Here is an 8,586-nt window from a genome sequence, read left to right as displayed (position 1 = left end):
TTGGCCTCTAATGAAGAAAAGAGAGCAAGATATGAAACGAAAATAGAGAACATAATTGAACAATATGATCAAGTAAATGAAAATAAGGTCAGAAATATCGAAGATAAATGGAATGTCTTAAAAGAAGCAGTGATAGCAGCTGCAAAAGAAGTAGTGGGGGAAAGCAAAGAACCTAGCCAAAAAATATGGTATGACAAAGACTGCCAGAGACTAATGGAACAAAAAAACCAAGCTAGGCTTAAAATGCTGAACAACAGTACGGAAGAAACCAAAGAGGAATATACTACAAGAAGACGACAATTAAAAAAACATCTAAGATTTAAAAAGAGGAAACACAATAAAGATAAGATTGAAAGGCTAGAAGAACATGAACAAAAACGTGAAATAAAACTATTTTATAAGGAAATAAATCTTGAAAAAAAAGGTTTCCAACCAAGAACAAAATTATGCAAAGACAAAAATGGGGTCTTAATAGCAGACGAAAAAGGAGTGCTAAAACGGTGGAGAGAACATTTTAATGAACTGTTGAATAAACAAAATCAACGTTACGAAATAGAAGAGCCAAGATTAGTAGGAGAGACTGAAATAGACCAATATGCACCAACAGAAGCAGAAATAAAAGAGGTAATAAAAAAAATGAAAAATAACAAAGCCCCAGGATGCGACACAATAACTGTAGAAATGTTAAAATATGGAGGACATAGAATACAGAGTGAAATATCAAACTTAATACTAGAAATATGGACCACAGAAATAATGCCGCAACAATGGAAAATTGCAGTGATATGCCCTATACATAAGAAGGGAGATAAGCTAGATTGCAATAATCACCGGGGAATATCACTACTAAATGTTGGATACAAAATATTTAGTAAAATATTGGAAGGAAGACTAAATAATATAATGGAACAAACAACAGGGGATTATCAAGGAGGATTCAGGAAAGGCAGGTCAACTATAGACCAAATATTTACAGTAAGGCAAACGCTGGAAAAATTCTACGAGCGGAATACCGAACTACATCATCTATTTGTAGATTTCAAACAAGCGTATGACTCAATAATTAGAAAGGAATTATATAGCGCAATGCAAAAGTTAAATGTACCAAAAAAACTAATCAGATTAGTAAAACTATGCCTAACGAACACCAAAGCAAAAGTAAGGATCCAAAATCAACTGTCCGATGAGTTTAACATTAATGAAGGTCTAACACAAGGGGATGCACTGTCAACAACACTTTTTAACCTTGCGTTGGAACAAGTAATCAGGAAAACTCCTATAGATAGGGATGGTACAATATTTACAAAGCTCAATCAGGTCGTTGCCTACGCAGATGATATAGACATAATCAGCTGGACATTAAAAGACCTAGAAAAAATTTATACATATTTTAAAGAAGCGGCACAGACTATGGGTCTAGAAGTTAATGTCTCAAAGACAAAGTACATGATAACAACTCGGGAAAAAGTACAAACGAAAAGCAACATATCTCTGAGCGGGCAAATATTTGAAAGAGTGGACCGTTTCAAATATTTAGGATCAACAATAACAGAAGGAAATAAAAACAGTGATGAGGTAACAGCAAGAATTTCTCTTGAAAACAAATGCTTCTACAGCCTACAAAATATCATAAAGTCAAAATCACTATCTATTAATTCAAAAGTAAAAATATACACAACAATAATGAGACCTGTAGTAATGTATGCATCAGAAACATGGACCTTGACTAGTGAACAAGAGGAACAACTTCTTAGATGGGAAAGAAAAATCTTAAGGAAAATATATGGACCTATACAGGAGAATGGAGAATGGCGTATAAGAATGAACCACGAAATAAATAGAGTGTTTAACAGACCGACTATCACAAAAGAAATACGAAGTAAACGACTAAGTTGGTTAGGACACGTAGAAAGGATGGATGATAAGAGAAATACAAAAAAAGTACTTAGAAAAGAATTAAATGGGAAGAGACCGAGAGGTAGGCCTAGAAAGAGATGGATTGATGGTATTAACCAGGATTTGAAAGACCTAGGAATACGAGAATGGGAAAAACAAGCAAAGGAAAGAAAAGCATGGGCAGCTATAGTCAAACAAGCAAAACACACATAACGCCGAAAAGACCTCCTCAAAAAAAAAAAAAAAGAAAGTAATATTTTAGATAAATATCGTTTAGAACTTTTGAGGAGTTGTGCGTGTGGCTGGCCTCCACACCATGTAAAACTTTAGAGCCTAGAAACCCCAACGGGCGACCATGGCCCTCCATGGGCTGTCAGCGGTCACCGATGATGATGATTATATTTTTCTAATACATTTTTTGTTAGTTTATATATCTTATCTTAAAGTGAAAAGTTCTACTCACAGATGCCTCTAATTGTTTATTAATTCTTTAAACAATAAAACTGTTTTATATTAAATAATTTTAAAAGATATCGGCGAATTCATCATTTTACTTTGTTCAAAAATGTTTCTATTTGCTTTTTGATTATGCTGAATTCGAACATGTCTTTAAATCAGGGCCATAAGTACGATGTTGGGAGCAGATCTCCAAACGTGATCTGGGGGCCCCCTACCGGGAGGTCTGGGGTTAATCACCCTGCAGAAGGAGTCCGGGAAAATTGATATTTAGCCACTTGAAAACGCATTTTAATGTACTCCATGACTGAAGTTTCCTGTACCTACCTACATATTGCTATTTTAATTGACCAACACAAAAAAAATTTGAAATCACATTATTTTAAGCTAAATATTTAGGTACCATCAATATAACATCTTTTCTGTTTTCATAAAAAATATACTAATAATGTTACTTACATTCTTCGGCTATAATGTAGGTTTTTAATCGCGTTATATTGCCTATAGGCAGTATAACGCGATTACAATCGCGGGGCCCCCTTCGCCGGGGGCCCCGAGGCACTGCCCCGGTTGCCCCAATGGTAGTTACGGCCCTGTCAGACATTACAATTTGAAAATTCAAAATAAATTTTTTTGAGCACTTATACAGTATGTCTGCGTGGCTTCGAACCGTATGGGAAACATTTTTATTATCAATTTTACGAAAAAAGTTATTCTTATAGTAAATCAAAAAATAGGAATTTAACTCAAGGATAAAGTACTTTTATATTTAACAATATACGATTTTAATTTTAATATGTAATTACATCCTTGTAAATAAAAAATTAATTTTTCCAAATATTTCTCAAATTACCGATAACCAACATCATTTTATTACAATAATAAAATTATAATAACTATTTTATTATTAATTTTTTAATTTTACGAAAAAATTCTTTATAAAATTCTTATCAGATTCTTTATAAAAAGCTCTGCATTATCTCAAAACGAAGATTCAATCGTAATATCACATTTTACCAACTTTATACGAGGTATGTCGAAAAATATGAATTTCTCTCTAAGAGTTAAGTACCTTTATATTTCACAATATTTCAACTGGAATGATATAATTGCATATTTAAACATAGTTTTTAATTGCGAACAACTTTTTATAATAAAATTTTTCAATATTGTAAAATATAAAGGTGGTCTAGGTACTATTGAGCGAAATTAATATTTTTTTATATACCTCGTATAAAATCAATAAAATTTAATATCTGATTATTGCAACTTAGGTTTTATGCCATGCAGAGCATTTTATGAAGAATAACTTGTTTTCGTAATATAGATATGTAATAAAAAAGTTTCCCATAGGTTCCAAGCTACGCAAACACACTTTTTTGGAATGGGTCTGTATACCGATAAAGATGAGAAATGTAAGTTGTTATGAACAGTGAATGATAACGCTAACACAAAAAAGTTTTTGTTAAATAAGTCGTATTTAGTAATTGTTTAACGGGGGAGCAGTCGCGCTTACTTCTGTCACGTAAGCAGTCGCGCGTAGAACAAAATCTAGCAGAAGTGCAGGAACCTCCTCTAAACCTTAGAAGAGAATTCTTGTCTAATAAGTTTCTCTTAAAGACCAGGGCTTTAGACTCACATAAATTATTAAGTAAAATTAACAGTCTCACTGAATATAACTTAACAAATTCTTATTGGAGAATTAAAACTTCTCCCCCTCTTACAGATGCTTATCTAGAAACTAACAACTTTAACATTAACACTAAACAAATATTACCCATTCCCATATATAACCTTTCTATTGAGGAAATCGCAATCTTTCCAAAGATCATAAAACCTACATACAGAAACTTACCATGCCAAAACAATAAAATTATAAAATTAATCTTATCTGAATTTTCTAATTATAAATACATCTATACAGATGGTTCAAAAACATGTAATAGTGTAGGTAGCGCTTATTATGTTTCTAATATAAAAAGTGGTAATTCTTTTAGACTACCTAAATGTACATATATCTTCTCTGCCGAACTTTATGCTATTGAAAGAGCCTTAACTTACGCGGTTGAACAGAACTTTGGAGACACGGTTATACTATCAGATTCTTTATCTGCTCTTGAGGCAATATCACAACCAATAATAAAAAAATACAACAATGAGTTGTTATGCCATATTAGAAAGACAATCGCTCGATTTAAAAATAATAGCAGTGACTTGGTCTTTATCTGGGTAAAAGGACATGCCGGAATCAAAGAAAATGAGATAGTGGATGAAATGGCAAAGAATTCAGCAACTTTAAATCAAATAGTAGATTTAACAATCTCCAGCGATTACATTCCAGAATTGCATAAAAATTAAGAAAGAAATGGGAAACTATTTGGCTTAAGTTTGTACAAACTTCGAGGAATCCATACACTTACATACACCCACAACTTCCGCAAAATATCCCACATATATTTGATTATCACGTTACTCGATTTTATTCCACATCCCTAAGTCGCTTAAGATTAAACCATGGCAATTTTCCTGCACATTTAGCTAAAATAGGAATGCGTATCAACTCTCTCTGTTCATGTGATAACTACTCTACTGCAGATTTAAATCATATAATCTTTAATTGTGAACTTAATAAAAACCATACGAAAGCACTAATTGCTAGACTTCAGGAGCGGAATGTAAGTTTACCGCTGAATATTTCACATCTACTAAGCTTCAATACCAAAACTATTAATGATATTATCATACAATTTCTTAAAGATTCTAAAATAAAAATTTAATATGACATCTTCAATCTTCAACTTTCAAATATCTGTGGCAAAAAGTTTATCTAATGCCATCCCCTCTTTGTGAACACACACACACTAACAATACAGATTTAAAACAAATTTCAATTTTATAATATTTTTGTTTGCTTGTTATGTTAAAAATATATATTTCTAACAATTTTAAAACTAATTGGTTCCCACCAAAGCCATAAATTCCACCGAAAAAAATAAAAATGAAATTAAAAGAATTTTAAAAAAATCGTAAGCATTACTACAATCTTCTTCGAGGCACTTACAAGTGGAAAGTTATGTTGCAAAATTGTTCATTAAGTTATCACGGAAAATGATAAAAAGTTGGATTTTTTCTAACGGCGCGACTGCTCCCGGATTAAAAGGGGCCCCATTTCAAATTCTGCGGGGGGGCCCCGGCGGAGTTTGTTACGCCACTGTTACCACCTCTACAAGTTTCATTTCTTTTTGACTGCGATAGGACGTCTAAAGGTGGGAAACTATCAATATAAATAATGTAACATTATAGGTTTCTTTTGATAATTTCCCACCTCTACTCTGCCGTCCTTAAATAAAACGCGGTATGTGCAGCTAACGTAAAACCGAGAAATCGGCTCTCAAAGTTTTTTCTCAGGACTCTACAGTGTGAGTGGGGAGGAACGCGCCAAACTTTAAGACTGTATAATATACGTGAAAATAATCAAAAATAACTCATATGTTGTTATTCGATTTTCATTTGTTTCCGAGATACAAGGTGTTAAAATTTTTATTACAAACTGACGATTTATTTATTGCTCTAAAACCGGTTGAGGTGTGCAAATGAAATTTGGTGGGTTTTAAGACATAGTTCTGTTATTGTGCATGTTTTAACACACAATTATTAATTTTATATTCACCAATGGCGCGCGTACGGATAACAGTCTGAAATTTTTTAAAGATAAAAATGGTACGCCACTGAAATATTTCAAATTAAAAATCTTTCTTGAATTCCTCGTTCAATTCGTTCAATTTGTGACAAAAAATCTATCTTCCCTTTTTTTCATGCGACGTTTAGTTTTCATACAAAAAATAAAACATCTTAACGCTTACAAAGTTTTCGACGATGTTTCTATATGAATGTGTAGAATACTTTGTAAGCATTAAGATATTTTATTTTTTGCATGAAAACGAAGCGTCGTATGAACAAACATGAAGATAGATGGTTTGTCAGAAATTGAACAGGGAATTCAAAAATAATTTTTAATTTGAAATATCTCAGTGGCGTACTATTTTTTCTTTAAAAAATATCAGACCCTTATCCGTACGCGCGCCAATGGTGAATATAAAATTCTTAATTATGTAACAAAATATGCGTAATAACTATGTCTTAAAACCCACCAAATTTCATTTGCACACCTCAACCGGTTATGGAGCAATAGATCAATCGTCAGTTTGTAAGAAAAATTTTAACACCCCATATCTAGGAAACAAATGAAAATCAAATAACAACATATGAGTTATTTTTGATTATTTTTACGTATATTATACAACCTTAAAGTTTGGCGCGTTCCTCCCCACTCACCCTGTATATGTTTTGACAACTTTTTAACGCAAAACGTGTTCTAATGATAGTTGAACATTATATAAAAATATATTCTAAAAAAACTCTAAAAAAAAAACAGAAATAGTGCCGTATCTGCATTTTATTTACAAATATGATTTTTCACAAGGAAGAATAGTTAAAAAAAAAGAAAAAGAAATAGCAGAAAGCAGTCCACTGATGATAATATTTTTTTAAACGAAAATAAATTCAAAAAACAAATAGTGATGATTCAGATATTTCTATAAACTCTAATATTCCAAACAATCTAAACAAAAATGCCAGAAAATGTTATTTATTATATGAACTGCCCTTTTGCAGCTGTAGTCATACAGTAGTTCCGGGAATGCTTTTTAATTCAAAGTGGCTGGCGGTTTTCGGACTTTAAGGATATTTTTATCTACGTGGTCATATGCGAATTTTTCAAATTCTGAACATTTATGATTTGTTAAGAGAGTACGACACGACAATAGGATACTTTCCGAGAATTTAGATAAGTGCTTGTCGAGTTGCTCTCATTGAGTAATAAAAAAGTATTTTTTATTACTCGATGGTTTAAAAAAATCTTTTTTATTACTCGATGGTTGCTCTGTTATAATATTGTTCCTTTATGGTTATGTATGGTTATAGATGGGTTATAGTTCAGTCTAAGTTGAGAATTTGATGATTTTAGACACGCTTTTGATAAACGATTTTGTTTGTAATAGATATATAGTAGTGTGCCCGTTTCTTTTGCACACTACTGTATTTCAAATAGGCCTGGATCCCGCGTGCCAAAAAAAAGTCAATTAATAGCAAGCTGAAAATTTGGTAATAGCTTAACGGTGTCCAGTCGTGCAAACTTTGATGTACGGGAACACTGGAACAGGGGAAGTTTTAATTGTGGAACAGTTTAAAAATTTGGAACGTCAGATTACGAAAACGTCCCATGTATTTTGTTGGACAGAACATCCAATTGATTTGTTACCCTTTCTGTACATTTCTTTAGTGTATCTCCCCTTTTCTTAGTGTATCTCCGGCACATTTCTTTAAATACTAGTACCTATGTTGAAACGACTAAAGTGTTAAAAGGGGGCTGCAAATATTAAGTTGCACACGGGCGGCTAACACTTTAGCGGCGGCCCTGTATACGCAAAATACCTACATGTCATAAATGTTTAAAATACGAGGTTGCAACACAAGTCTCGATAAAAAAGCGGTAAATGCGCTGTGCTAAATTAGTAAAGTACATGATAAACTGCTCGTCAAAAGTTAGGGATATAGAAAATTCTGCTGAATTTTCATAGTAGATTTTTTCGTAAACAGATTAACGGATTCCGCTAATTTTTTTTTTATTATTATTAAAACACCCTGTAGGGAGAACGAGGTACAAATCTGTGTATAGTTTGGAAGTCTTATGTTTTGTGAACATTTTTTTAATGTCCCTGATATCTTTAGAAACAAAAAAAAAATAGACGGTTTAGTAACTTAACATGTGTTTTTTAACCGAAACAAAAGTTTGAGACACCTTGTATTAAGAAAAGGGCACAAAGGTGAGTATACCTCGATATTATGTTGTAGTCTCATATTTTGTGAATATTCTATTTTTTTAATTTCTCTTATATCTTTAATAACAAAGAAACTAGACGATATTACGCCACTGTATTTTAACTGACGACTTGCGCCACATCACACATGTGAAACATAGAAACACATATTAAAGAGTAATACCGTCTAGTTTCTTTGTTATTAAAGATATCAGAGAAATTCAAAAAATAAAATATTTACAAAATATAAGACTACAACATAATATCGAGGTATACTCACCATTGTGCCTTTTTCTCCCTACAAGGTGTCTCAAACTTTTGTTTCGGTTAAAACACATGTTAAATTACAAAACCG

Source organism: Diabrotica virgifera, chromosome 8 (genome assembly GCF_917563875.1).
Source record: "Diabrotica virgifera virgifera chromosome 8, PGI_DIABVI_V3a".
Lineage (NCBI taxonomy): Eukaryota > Metazoa > Arthropoda > Insecta > Coleoptera > Chrysomelidae > Diabrotica > Diabrotica virgifera.
This window is presented reverse-complemented; position numbering follows the sequence as displayed.